This window comes from Camelus dromedarius, chromosome 13, assembly GCF_036321535.1.
Source record: "Camelus dromedarius isolate mCamDro1 chromosome 13, mCamDro1.pat, whole genome shotgun sequence".
Lineage (NCBI taxonomy): Eukaryota > Metazoa > Chordata > Mammalia > Artiodactyla > Camelidae > Camelus > Camelus dromedarius.
Genome location: NC_087448.1, coordinates 8,775,382 through 8,789,831, shown reverse-complemented (window position 1 = coordinate 8,789,831; position 14,450 = coordinate 8,775,382). Strand labels below are relative to the sequence as shown.

The window sequence follows — 14,450 nt, the reverse complement described above, 5'->3', positions numbered from 1 at the left end:
AAAAAATAATAGCTTAAAGAATGCTTTTCAAAGCTCATATAATGCTCATAAATCATTAAAACCATCATGAGATGTAGAAATATTAATAATTTTCATTAACTTGTCTGCTGCACCCTCCTACGTGCAGATGACAAGGGCAGGGAGAGGTAATGAACGCTCGAAGATTTAAAAGCAGATGTAGGAATGAGCAAACGGACAAAGGTACAGCATAATACGAGAGGTTCTGTTTCATTTGCTGTTTCTCCCTCTGATTTACTCTGGTGTGACTCAAATCTCAGAGCTCTATGGAAACACTCCCAACCAACTGGAAATGAGCCCTTCCTTACTGGGCACCTCTGATGTGGAAGGCACGGCCGGGCAATCCAATGAGGAAGACGCGGCTCTCACCCAACCAGTGTTAACAGAAGAGAAAACGCTATTTTAGTGTGAATTATGTTGAAAATAGCGGTGTTTAAGGCTGGTGTGCAAAAACAATTACACAGGCAGAAATAACAGAAAAAAACTACAAGGTGGAACAGCCCCATCAGGGCACAGAGGCAGGAGTGACCTGGGGGAGGGCGGGGCCAGAGGACTGAATCAAAGCAGGTTTGTGACAGCCGTTCAGCAGAGCCCCTACCCCAGAGCTGACGGAGAGGCCCCCAGGGTCTGGGGCAGGCTCCCCGGAAGAGCAGAGGAACCAGGCCGGAGTCGGCAGCTCCTGCTAGTAGTGTATCTGACCGCCCCAGATGTCTGGAGGGTGGCCCTGCTCCTGCAGCAGTGACACAGTACAGGGCAGGGCGATGTGACTGAAGAAAGGGCCCCAAAGACACCGTGTCCTCATCCCCTGAACCTTGATGGTGGCACCCTGTGTGGCGCAGGGACTTCACGGACTGTGGTTAAAGTTAAGGGCCTGAAGATGCAGGATTATCCAAATGGGCCCCTCTGAGCCCGAGCCCCTTCCTGGCTGGGGGCGGGGGGGCCGCAGTGGTGCTCTTCTGTGCAGGGAGCTCCTCCAGAGCCTCCAGGAGGGCACACGGCCCTGACTGCAGCCCAGCGAGGCCCTATGGAGCCGAGGGATGACTGGTCCGGGTGGCTGTGAGCCGTGGTGCCGTGGCCCCGCCAGCAGCACTAGGAAACTAACGTGACACCAGACCCGCTCCTTCGGGTGGCTGCCTGTGCCTGTGCCCTCCCTCTGCTGCCCCTCACCCCCGTCACTCGCCAAAGAGGGCACTTCTGAGGAAAAGACATGGCTTCTGCATCTCACATCTTCACTCCAAAGTCCCTTCCTCTGAAAGGTCCTCCCAGCCCTGCGTAACCCGCCCAGGTGAGGTCACAACCCAGCCCCAAACATCAGCTCAGCACCTGCGCCTCCTGCCTTGGTCCTTGCTTGGCTGAAGTTGCTGTTTTTTCTTCTTCAGAGTTTGCACTCATCGAGCATTTACTAAGTGCTAGGGACCACGCAAAGGAATTTTCATGGGTTTTCTCACTCAAGCCTCCCCAAAACCCTATCAGGTAGACACGATTATTATCCCCCATTTTTAAAACTGAAAAGTTCAAAACCACCCAGCCAGTGGCTGGCAGAGCTAGAATCTGAAGCCAGGTAATCTGACATAGGAATTGGTGCCCTTAACCGTGACATTAACATCTGCCTCTTACGGGAGACATACAAGTTCCAAGATCTTTTGCTTTTATTAACAAAATACCCCCTTGTGTTCAGCACAAAGTAGATAAGTAATAGTTATTGAATATGAACGAATGAGTCAAAGATAGCTTTTCCATCTACTATTCTTTTTTTGAAGAAAACTTTTTTATTATGGGATGTAATGATATAATATCCCCCAAATACCCATCTCCCCAACTTCAACACTTAATCAATGTAGGGCCCATCTTAACGCCAATACTTAATCAGTTTAATATTATAGTATCTTGTAGAAAGAGCCGCCTTCAGTATTCCTCTTTACCAGTCACATGTCCATTCATCTGTGTTAACACATACTTAAAAAATCTTGAACTGGGAGGGTCAAAATAATAATAAGCAAATAATACTAAGCAAAATACAAAACAAGGAAACTGTAAAGGGGAGATTGATTTCTTTTCCTATATAAAATTAAATTTTTCTGCAGCATATAAGTACTGTAAACAAAGTTAAAAAAGTGGGGAAATACTTGTAACACACATGACAAAAGACTAGTATTCTCAATGTATAAAGAATTCTTACAAATCAATAAGAAAAAGACCAATGACACATTGTCTGGAAAAATGAGTTCAGGCATAAACAGACAGTTTCCCTACTATTCCTAAGAGACAAAAAGACAGGACTTCCAAATGATGCTGTCTGTCAGCATACTTCCTTGATGCTCTACAGTGTAGGAGCAACAAACACTCCAGAAGAGAGGAAAAACAATTCTCACCTGTAATCTTATTTCTTCAAAAACGAACCGCCCTGGAATTCCACACCATCGCGCGTCTGAGTCTGAAAAGCTTCTGACGTCAGGATCCTTTCGAACAGGACACCAGGGTAGGACTCCCACCTCGCAGCGTGACCAGAAGCCCATGGACCAAGAATCCAGTTCTCAGTCCTGCTAGCGGGTGAGATGAAGAGGAAGGTGAGTGGAGAAAGCTGAATGTTTAAGAGACAAGAGGCTTAAAGACAAGAACACATCCTCCGGCCCCTCGGATGCTCTCAGACCTGTGGGTGGGCCCATGGAAGGAAGGAACTGCCGTTCAGTGGAAAACGTGGTCCACCAGCCCAAGGGGCGGCAGGATGCCGCGATCAGAGGGCAGTTCCCACTGACCTCGCGGGGGGCTCACAGTCCTCCACCTTCTTGAGAGAGAGCAGCTATAGCCTCTCCTCCAAGGAAGGAAAATGAGAAAGAAAAAAGGGTATCTTCAGCCATCCGGCAAAGCTTAATTTAGGTATATTGAGCTTCCTGAATGTGGGTTTCTGAGTCTTTTAAAGTCATACGTTTATTTAAAAAAAAAATTCAGACCACATCTGAAGTATCCTTGCCAAAAATGGTGACTCCGAACCTAATTAAGCCTCTAGATCCACCGTCCAGTTTCCAGGAGGTACAGAGTATAGAGGAACAAGCTGAACCACGCTATACAAAAACCTGACTAAATCCACAATGCGAGCCATCCACAGGCCACACCAAGTGATGCCAACACATTACTGGCGTTAAGGAGACCGCTCACGGGGCTGCTCTAGACCAGGCAACGCAAACTGTGGCCTGCGGGTAAGTGCAACCTACTGGTAGAGTTTAAAACAAACAAAAAAAACCTTTGAAAACAAAATGTTACTGGAATGCAGCCATGCGCATAAAGTATCATCTGTGGCTACTCTGGGGGCCCAGGCAGTGGAGAAGCTGCAACCGAGACCATGTGGCCTGCAAAGCAAAGAGTTAGTAACTGGCCCTTTTCAGAAAAAGTTTGCCAACTCCCGTCCTAGATTAAGAGGCAACAGGTGCTCAACAGAGTACCACGTGTGGCCTTTGTTGGGAATCTGATTCACAGAAACCAATAGTAAAAGTGCATTTCCAAGGCAATCAAGGAAATGTGACTGTGGACTGAGTTTTAGAAAACACTAAGGAATGACTGCCAATTTGATAAGGAGGTGACAATGGCATTACGGTTATACAAGAAGACGCCTTTTTGGAGGTGCATACCACACTGACTAGGGGTGAAATATAACGTCATCTGCAATTTAAACTATTTCAACAAAAAGATGAAGCAGATATGGCTAAAAAAAGACATCATTTTAACCCATCGTTAAACCTATTTGATGGATATATGGAAGTTCATTATACTATTCACTCTGCTTTTATGTTTGCTTTAATAAAAAGGAAAAAAATTAGAGCCTTGATTAAAAAGTAGAGTTTCTCTCTACACAGCCTCTCTCTCAGGCAGGCCTCCCGCCCCACCCTCCTTACACAGAGTTACATTTAAAGCTTCTTATATTTGCTCCTGGTGTCCGCCACCAAGAACGCCCCCATTCCACGTCTTTCCTGTAAAATTCTACCCTGCACCCAAGGTCCAGCCACAACGTGATGTCCCAGGTTCTCGGGCAAGAATCATCCCTCTGTGCTCCACCCGCCCTGGGGCACTTACTTCATCCTTTTTAGCTATTGACCAAGTCTACTAAGTCATGACGTCACACAACCAGAGACTTCTAGTAACTGGGTCTTCTCTCTAAACCTGTTGTGGGGGGGGGGTGCATAATAACACCTTCCATGGAGTAACCTCTGCCCACACAGCTGTCAAATCCTCTCAAATCCAACCGAAGCAAGGCTGTCTTGCCCTGAGGAGCAGTTTCACTGACAAAAGAGAATTTCAATTAAAGAACCGATTCCTGTTAAACAAGATGCTGGCCCTGTTTAACCAACACTCTCTTAATAAAATCTCTAATCTACTGTTTCCCTCTGGATGGAGACGGTTCTAGAAAAGACCACTAAGATTACTTGAATGTGTCCTCTTATCATCATCTTCCTTGGGACTCACTGCTCTGCGAAAACTGTTGTGCCCACCTTCGCCCCGGCCTGCAGGGGCGGGCGCGCTACCTCCTCGGAAAGGCCTGGCTGATCTGGGTACAAAGCCCTTCGATGACTCCACTCGGAAGAGCTGACCCAGACTGGAACTTTCAAGAGATCTTACTACATAAAATAACAGGAACATGAACAGATAATTTAAACCTATGCAGTAACAGTTTCTATCCCTGCTCTATTTTACTTCCAGCTGCCCACTACCTAAGGCCAGCATGAATAACAACCTTCTCTAGAACCACGGCTAACAGTCCGGACCCTCGTTTGTGAGGTCAGCTAGTCTCAAATATTTCCATACACAAGCCCACCCATTAGAAACTAGTCTAACTTTGCACACTCAGCTTTTAAACTACAAATGCTTTCTACCAAGGCAGCCTGCTTATTAGGAACTAATGGCTCCTCCTGAGAGTCGGTTCAGGAAAACAAGGCATTTGGGGAAAATGTGGGCCACCTGGGAGACCTCGCCATCTTAGCATTTCAATAAATTGCATGAGACCCGGGAGAACAGTCTTCAATTATAGGAAAAAGCACATAAAAACGTGTGTGCGTAAGACCTACACTTTATATAGGTCAATCCAACTGACTTAGAGAGACCCTTTAGTGTTTAATACATGACTTCGCCCTGGGACGTTTAGCAAAATTGATATCCTGCTTTTAAAAAAGTGGCTACAAGTCTCGTGCATTTTCTTATCAGTTCATATAAACAAAGTCAGCTGGAGTCAGGACGGTGTGCTCAAAAAACCGTGCACCTGTTTACACTGCGACTGTGGGGTTAATCTTTGACCAAAAGAGTGAAAGCGATAACCACATTTTATAATCAAGCCAGTAACAGAAATTTCTCCAAAAACTCAGCTGAGTCTCTAATTGCTCCAAAAAAAACCCTGAGCTCAAAAACTGACAAATGCCAGAAGCTCTTAGATTTCTTTTGCAGCTCCTGGTCTCCTCGCAAACAGGAATCTCTACAATTAAAAGCAGAATTTCTTAAGTGTCAGCCTCATTCGACTCAGAGATCATGTTAAAACTACCTCCTACCTTCTGAATGGTCATCACTTTTCCCCTTTCGGGAACAGGCAGCTTCTACACCCGAAGGCAGCTCCTTTTCCTGCCCCCGCCCATTCTGGCCGTGGCGTCCGCGTCACGCGGCGCGGAGCCATTTGTGGACGCGGTTAACGTCCCCGTGTCCCCTCCTTTCCAGCGGGTCCCGCGGGCGTCCGCGTCCCGTCACCGCCCGGGCTCTGCCCGCTCCCCCGCTCTCCTTCCCTCCCCGGATCCCGCGGGCTGCGGACTCGGCCCCGGCGCGACGCGCCGGCAGCGACGCCCGAGTCCCCAGGGCCCGCAGGGCCCCCTCGCGGCAGGAGCGGGGACAGAGGCCCCGGCCCGGAACGCGCCCAGCGCCTCACCTGCGGCCCAGCGCGGTGCCGTCGGGGACAGCAGGTCCGGGCGGCCGGACGGAAACCGCGGGCCGAAGCTGCAGCGGCCGCCCCGGGAGGCCGCCCCCGGCGGCGCCCCCTGGAGGCGGGACGCGGTACCCGCCCGAGCGGGCCGTGCGCGCACCTGGGCTCGCGCCGGGAGCCAGGCGGGCGCACACGCTCTAACGCGGCCCACCTGGGTGCTCATGGTCGGCCTTGAGTTCGTGTTGGACCCAGATACACCTGGGGACACACCACATCAGATGGGGACATACACACCTTCTTAGAAATGAGCGCACACTTCGGGGTGCAGCCTGCAGGGCGGATATACACATCACCAAGGTCTCACCCTCCTGCTACAAGCTCAGCGCTGATACCATACGGGATGCAGATAATCTTACAGTCTCGATAGTGCCACTTATTTACCAATTCTCCATTTAAAATTAAAACTGAGGTTGTAGGAGACAATGGAAAAAAAGACTTACCATCTTTTCCCTGGATCCAAGGAATAAATCTGAGTCCCAGAAACTAGGGGAGTGAAGACCAAAAAGCTGAAAGAGAATTTTTCTCTACGGATTTGTTCATTCTGGTCTTAAGCGATGCTACTTTGGGGACCCAGGTAACAGCAATGGCACAGAGATGGAGAGGGGAGCCACCTCTGCCCCTGCCCCCCAAAGACACAAATATGTAAGTACTAGTTATTGAACTAGCAATAATCACCCTTAATCATTTTCTGCCTCTTCCATTTTTTCATGTATGTGGGCTGGACGCATGTGGTTTTTACAATCTGGTTTTTATTCAGACATTTCCAATAATGCTGATGTGGCATTTTGAACAGATGTACAATTCCTAAAGAAGTCTAAAAAATCAGATTCATGAGCCATAATTGCAGATTTCTTTCTTGTTTGGGGAAGTTCCGGATTAAGTTGAAATATATAAAAAGCCTTGTGTATATTTCTTAACATACTGTTTTTAAAGAGTAGCAGTAATCATCTTAATTTTTTTCAAAAGGAAGAATTGTTCCGTTTTTATTTATTTGTTTAGTTTTTGAGGAAGGAAGATCATGTCAGTAAAAGAAAGTGAGGAAAATACATGAATAGATAACTCTCGTGATAAAGGAAAATTAAAGATGGTAACAAGGTGAGTGTTAAATTGCATTTATTGCCAGATAAGGCTGGGAGAGTCTGATCCAACATAGATTGGGCTCTTTGGGATGAAGTCTTCAGGTTAACTGTCAAAAAATAACCCATAGACAAATAGTTTAAAGTAGTAATTTTCAAAACGTGGTCCCAGACCAACAGCATCAGCAGCACCTGGAAATTTAGAAATGCAAACTCTCAGGCCAAACCCCAGATCTTCTGAATCAGCGAGGAGGCAGGGCCCAGTCAAATGCACTTTAACAAGTGCTTTTTTTTTTTTCATAATGATAATTTTTTTCCCCAGTTTTACTGAGCTACAATTGACACAAGGGCTGTATAAGTTTAAGGTGTACAGCATAATGATTTGACTTCATGCATCATGAAATGATTATCACAGTAAGTTTAGTGAACATCCATCATCTCATAGAGATACAAAATTAAATAGAAAAAAATTTGTGATGAAAACTCTTGGGATTTACTCTCTTAACAACTTTCATATATGACATATAGCAGGGTTAATTTTGCTGTACATTACATCCTTAGTACTTACTTATCTCATAGCTGGAAGTTTGTAGTATCTTTTGACTGACAATTCTAAATCCCGCCCTTTCCCCAGCCCCATCCTGTAACCACTAATCTGATCTACTTTTCTGTGAGTTTCTCTGTATGTTTATTTGTTTTTGAAGTATAATTAACCTACAACACTGTTAGCTTCTGTTACACAGCATAGTGATCTGTTCTATACATTACAAAAGGACCTCCATGGTAAGTCCAGCTATGACACGTCACCAAAGATACTGCTTAGTTATTGACTAAATTCCCCACACAATATGTTCCATACTTGGAACTCATTTAGTTTGTTTGTACCTCTTAATCTCCCTCACCCATTTCTTTCCTCCCCCCACCTTCCTCGCCTCTGGAACCACCTGTTAAATACCACATATTTAAAAAATAAAATGATTAGAAATGCAGGATGCTCAAGGCAGTTTCTATAAACAGTGTAACTAACAGGTTTAAAGTACTTGAGGAACTAATTAGACTTAGAACATAAATGATAAAAATAAACCTGAGATTGTTTCTGGGTCATTTAATTCCAGGATTAAAAACCTCAAGAAAAGGAGGGTTACCTCTCCTTCAATTATTTATTGAATATTATTATGTGCTGAGTACGGGTCTAGGGCTTTATATAACTTTTATCATTTAAACCTCCCAATAAATCTGTGAAAAAGACAGTATTATCCCTCATTTCATAGCTGGGGAAGTCAAGGTGCTGAAAGACTAAGTTACTTACCGAGTGAGTTTCCTAGGGTGGCCAGGAATTGTCACAAACGGGGTGGCTTTAAACAACAGAAATGCTCTTCTGGAGGCCAGGAGTCTGACATCAAGGTGTGGATGGGGCCACGCACCCTCAAAGGCCCTAGGGGAGGGTCCTTCCTTGTCTCTTCTGGCTTCTGGTGGCTCCTGGCACTCCTTGGCTTGTGGGAGCATCACTCCAATCTCTGCCTCCACCCTCCAAGGGCCTTCTTTTCTCTGTGTGTCTGTATGTGTCCTGTCCTCTTTGTAGAAGTCACCGGACATTGGATTTAAGGCCCACCTAAACCCATGATAATTTCCTCTCAAAATCCTTAACTAATTATGTCTGTAAGACCCGATTTCCAAATACAGTCACATTCTGAAGTTCTGGGTGGACATGATTTTTGGGGGGGGAGGCACTGTTCAACCCACACATGGATTTTCCCTTCACATGTGAGCTTTATGCCCCCAAATGCCAGCTATTTCCAGACGACCACCAAGAAAGTCATACAGCATACAGAGTTTTGTGGAGATTTAAAGGCATGTTTCTAAAAAGAGGCTGCACTGCACACCCACAGTTCAGCCACAAATCTGGGCAGTGCTGCCTCCAGAGATCTCTTTACCCAGCATCGCTCTGGAGGCCCAGGCTCTCCAACATCTCACTCATCTGCTGGGCAAAGCAATTTAGTGACTACTTTCGGTTACCTGAGCATCCTATATGGTGTCTCCTTCCCATCAGTGCACCCGATCACAGCTTTATTACAAATCCATCCATGGCTTTCTTGAATAAAGATTTCTCTGTGATGTCATACATGTTCCTTCACTTAGAAAGAAAAGGAATTTCAAATGAAGCCACGGTTTACAAAGTAGAACATGAAGTCCCCCCCGCCCCCACTTCTTATAGCTCATAAGCAGCCCATGTTAATATAAACTGTAGTTCTAGAAGTGTAAAGAAAAGAGATTGGAATATGAAAGAACAAGTGAAAAACCTTAATATTTGATGGCATTCTCTTGGCTCCTGTCTCCACCATTGTATTTTCTTGTCTCCTTCATCCTGATTGAACTGTCCCACACAGGGCCATGTTTCTTCTGCTTTGAACTAGAAACCAGCTTCTGATTTTCATTTTGTGAGGAAACTTATCTTAAAAGAGGCCGTAGCCTTAATTAGTATCTTCTTGTTAGAATTTTAGAGGCAAGAGAGGTGATTTAAGACAAGACTCTGTGGGATTTTACAATGAAGCTGTAATATTCAATAATTATATTTGATGTTTATTAATGAATATTTCAAGTAATATGCAATGTCTCACTTTACTGAAAATCAGGGCTACTCAACACTTGGGATGCTTCTATTTGGATCAATACAGTAATACGTCCCAGATGCCCCTTATGTAAATACAATACGGCTGACCCTTCAATAGCTCTTATGCCTGATGATAACTCATTTCTCCCATGCCTGGAGAAGCTTTTACCATAAATATGAGGCCCAAAGAAGAAGGTAGAGGCAACTGAACCAATATCTATTCCTATGAAATAGAAAATTCAACATGATTTGAGTTTCACTGCATCCAGGAAAAAAAAAAAAAACAAAAGACAAAACAGATTCACCAACTAATGGGGAACTTTGAACATAGAAGGAAGGAAATGCCCTAACAGCCTGTGACACTAGGAAGGCTGCAAACAGACAGATATGAACAAGTGACCGGGGGCTCGCTGACTCCCCCAAGAGTTCCCTGGAAAGGGGGTTGGTAACAGTGCTCAGCTCCAGATGTCTATACCAGCATGCCCAACCTGGGCACACAACATGGGAGACATAATCTGGACGGTAAGTCCCGCAGGGCAGGAATCACATCTGTTTTCATTTTCCGTCGTATCCCAGGCAGCTCTCACACTTCTAGTGCACAGTCAGTGCTCAAGGAAATATTCTGAAAAAGGTAATAGCATAAAAGTGTAGGAGGGGTCCTCCTGATGAGACTGTTCTGTAGCTTGGCTGTGGTGACCTCACAAGTCTGCACACGATAAAATCGCACCCAGCCAAATATTCAAATAAGTAAGACTGGTGACATCTGAAGAAGATTGGTGGCTGTATCAATGTCAGTTTCTTGGCTGCAATGTTGAACTACAGCTAGGCAAGATGTTACCACTGGGGGAAACTGGAAGCAGGATCTATGGATTTCTGTATTATTTCTTACAACTGCGTGTGAATCTACAATGATCTCCAAATAAAAAGTAATAATATAAGAATAAAAAATCATAGATTGGTGGCATCAAAATGTAGTAGGATATGAGTCAAGATGGACATTGGCTTTGAAAATCTGTACCCTGTTTAAAAGAGAGGGGCCACTGAGGTCAGAGGCCCACTAATCAAAAAGGCAGAGACTCGTGTGGAAATCTAGGGGTGGAAGCTCAGCAGGGGAGATAAAGAGGGAACGGCAGAGCTGTGACATGACTGCAGCTCTGTTGTGCTGTCTGCTTGGTAGGTGGGGGAAGTGAACGCTGGGTCTCAAAATACTAATCACAAAATCGGCACCAGAGCAACACAGAGGGAGTGAAGGGGTGCTCTGGTGACCTGAACGTCTGGGGATGTCACACTTGGCAGTTCCTCTGTCAGTTTCTGACTTGCGTTTCCGACCGTTTTAATCTGCAAAGACTAAACCAGCAGTAGAAGGTAAAGTGCTACTGTACGGCGTTTCCAAGGTGGCCGCAGCAAGACTTCCTGTCCTGTGCAGCACAACGTGGCGTTGACCTGCCTCCCTTGGAGAAGTGACATCTGTGTCCCCTCCCCTTGAATCTGAATGGGGCAGGAGATACATGTGACTGTTTAGGTAGGTGACAAAGGGTGACGCAGCTTCCCTTGGCCATCTTGGGACGTGTGTGCTTGAGCCCAGCCACCGAGTTGTGAGGAAGACCAAGCGGCCACACGGAGAGAGAGGTCAGGTGCTGGTAACGTGAGGTCACAGCCAGCAGCCCCAGCATCAACTGCCAGACATGTGAGTGAGCAAGGCTTTGGATGATTCCAGGACCCCGCCTTTGTGCCACCCCCCCCCCCCCCAGCTCACACTACGTGGAGCAGAGAGGAGCCACTGGGGATCGATTCCAGCCCAACTTGCTGCTGCATGAGTGTATTAGTCAGGGAATAACGCTGGGCCAAGTAGCTAGGCACTCCATGCCCAGTCAGGTTAGCACTTGAAATCAACCATCATAATGAGCAAAATAAAGTATTGTTATTTTAAGCCACTGAGTTTTGGAGCAATAGATACCTGGAACAACCTAATTGTAATCAACTACTGGAAGTTGGTTGGTAAAGAGAAAATTATAACAACTGCTGGGGAGGCAGCCACGCTGTCAGTTTGTGGAGCCAAAACAGCATGGCCACGCCTTACGAAGGGTATTTTCAGGAGCTAAGAGGACAGGGAGGCTCTCAAAACTGCAGTTTGGACTATGATTCCAGAGAAGGAAAGAACAGAGAGGCATCTAAAACATGGAATAAAATAAAAAAGTTCACCATTAAGCAAAGATTATTTATTTATTCATTCATTTATTTATATTGAAGCATAGTTGATTTACAATGTTGTGTTAGTTTCTTATGTACAGCATAGTGATTCAGTTATACATGTATATATTTTTTCATGTTCTTTTCTACTATAGGTTATTACAAGCTATTGAATATGGTTCCCTACATGATACAGTAAGATATTGTTGTTTATCTCTTTTATATATAGTAGTTTGTATCTGCAAATCCCAAACTCCCGATTTATCCCTCCTCACCCTGGAAAGCCCTCTGGTAACCGTAAGTTTGTTTTCTATGTCTGTGAGTCTCTTTTTATTTTGTAAATAGGTTCATTTGTGTCATTTTTTGAAGACTCCACATATGAGTGATATCATATGATGTTTGTCTTTGACTTACTTCACTAAGTATGATAATCTCTAGGTCCATCCATGTTGCTGCAAATGGCATTATTTCATTATTTTTTATGGCTGAGTAGTATTCCGTTGTATAAATATACACATCTTCTTTATCCAGTAATCTGTCGATATTTAGGTTGCTTCCATGGCTTGGCTATTGTAAATAGTGCTGCTATGAACATTGGGGTGCAGTATTTTTTTAATTTGTAGTTTTTGCCAGATATATGCCCAGGAGTGGGATTGCTGGATCATATGGTAACTCTGCTTTTAGTTTTTTAAGGACTCTCCATACTATTTTCCAGGATGGCTGCACCAAATTTCATTCCCACCGACAGTGTAGGGGGGCTTCCTTTTCTCCACTCTCTCCAGCATTTATTGTTTGTGGACTTTTTAATGATAGCCATTCTGATTGGTGTGAAGTGATACCTCATTGTAGTTTTGATTTGCATTTCTCTGGTAATTAACAATGTTGAGCATCTTTTCACGTGCCTATTGGCTATCTAGATGTCTTCTAAGCAAAGATATTTAAAAGATGTATGCAAAAAATGAAAACATAATTTAACCTGAGGTGATTTTATAAGAATTGCATCAGCAAAGATGAGCAGAGACCTGCTCCCTTCTTCTCTCCTTCCTTCCTTCCACTTTCCCTTTCCTTCTGTTTTTATTGTTGAAAATTCCAAATCTAACATTTCACCTCTGTAGAGTATGTATTTGTATCTTTAAAAAATACACATAGCCTCACATCATCTTAATACCATTATCACAACAAAATTAACATTTATTTACTATCAATGGTCTCAAAAATGTCATATTGCAGGTTTTTATTTAAACTTAGGAATCAAAGAAGGCTAATTTTGCTTAGATTAAGGTCAAAGTTAGTTTTTGCAAAAGTATTTCTTAGGTGGTTCTGTGTACTCCACACTGGGTCACAGCGAGAGGCACATAATATCTGGGTGTTCCATTCATCAATGCTGAAATCAGGCTGTGGGTTTAGCTGGTGACAGCCTGGTCCCCTCCACTAAAAAGTTCTCCATTGATCTTTTAGCTAATGATTTGATTCACTGCTGAGCTTTGCCTGAATCAACTAATTCACTGGGGACAAAAATAGGAAGATTTTTCTAATTGCCATTCTTTCAACATTTATTAGCTTTAATTAGTCTATAGAAAAGAATATTTTCCTTCATCAGCTGTGGCTATTTGGCAACCAGGTAATCTTGTAGGGCTGCTGTATCCAGTCCCCAGAAGGACATCTGACCACTCCACTCAGGAAAGCCTCAGGGACAAAGATGAGAAATACACACCTTGTAGATACCTAATACATTTAGAAGATTAATTAGATTATAATTAGATGTAATAGATGTTCTTTTAAAAAAATGAATTAGATTGCTAGGTAGGTATCATATATATACACTCAGCTTCTGTTATGCTCACTGCTGTCCGCGAGAACTATGAGGTAAACTACAAATGCAAGCCAGATACGTAATTTAAAATTTAGTAGCCACATTAAAATGTAAAATGAAACAGCTGAAATTAATTTCAATATTTTATTTAACCCACTATATCCGAAATATTATTGTTTCACCATGTAATCAATATAAAAGTGATTGAGATGCCTTCTATTATTTTTTCATGCCCGCCTTCAAAGCCCAGCACTTATTTTATGCTTACAGCACATCTCCGTTTGGAGGGGCTACAGTTCAAGGGCTCAGCAGCTGCATGTGGCTAGTGCCTGCCCTACTGGAGGCGTGACTGCAGACATTTTATTATATTAACTTTAATCTTCATAGCAATCTTGTAAGTCAGGCATTATTACTTGCATTTTTTACATGAAGAAATCAAGGCTGAGAAAGGTTGAGATTCTTGTGATGTGACTATTGAATTCTGCAACTGGGGTCTGGCCAACTGTATAAATGCAGATACGTCCACATCTGTCCTCATCTAGACCTTGTTAACATACAGGGGATTTATTTCCTCTTCACTAGTGTCAAATTCCACTTGATTGTGGGTCCCAGCCCCTCCTTTCTTCTCCAGGACCTTATGCTGTCTCTAGTTTATAGCCAGCCTCTCCCTCTCAGTGGTGTCTATCAGTGCTTAACTGGATGATGAAACTTGATGGGTCTCAGTCCCTCACACATCCACCTCCTCTCCATCACCATTTGATTCCTAAATATTTCTCAGGTTCAGTCCAC

The 14,450-nt window shown here is 44.1% G+C and overlaps 1 protein-coding gene across 4 annotated transcripts in view; it reads right to left on the bottom strand.

Moving 5' to 3' along the window:
- GGACT (gamma-glutamylamine cyclotransferase) overlaps window positions 1-6,021 on the bottom strand; it is a 34,430-nt gene extending 28,409 nt beyond the window's left edge. Inside the window, exons 1-2 of one of the 4 annotated variants that reach the window (XM_031466274.2) lie at window positions 5,918-6,021; window positions 2,391-2,558 (exon numbers count right to left, since the gene is read on the bottom strand). The gene's annotated coding sequence lies outside the window, so the exon portion shown is untranslated. Of the gene's footprint in view, window positions 1-2,390; window positions 2,562-5,549; window positions 5,752-5,917 lie in introns of those variants that run through there. The other 3 variants (XM_031466276.2, XM_031466277.2, XM_031466275.2) reach the window with 3 other exon arrangements.
- Window positions 6,022-14,450: the final 8,429 nt, after the last annotated feature.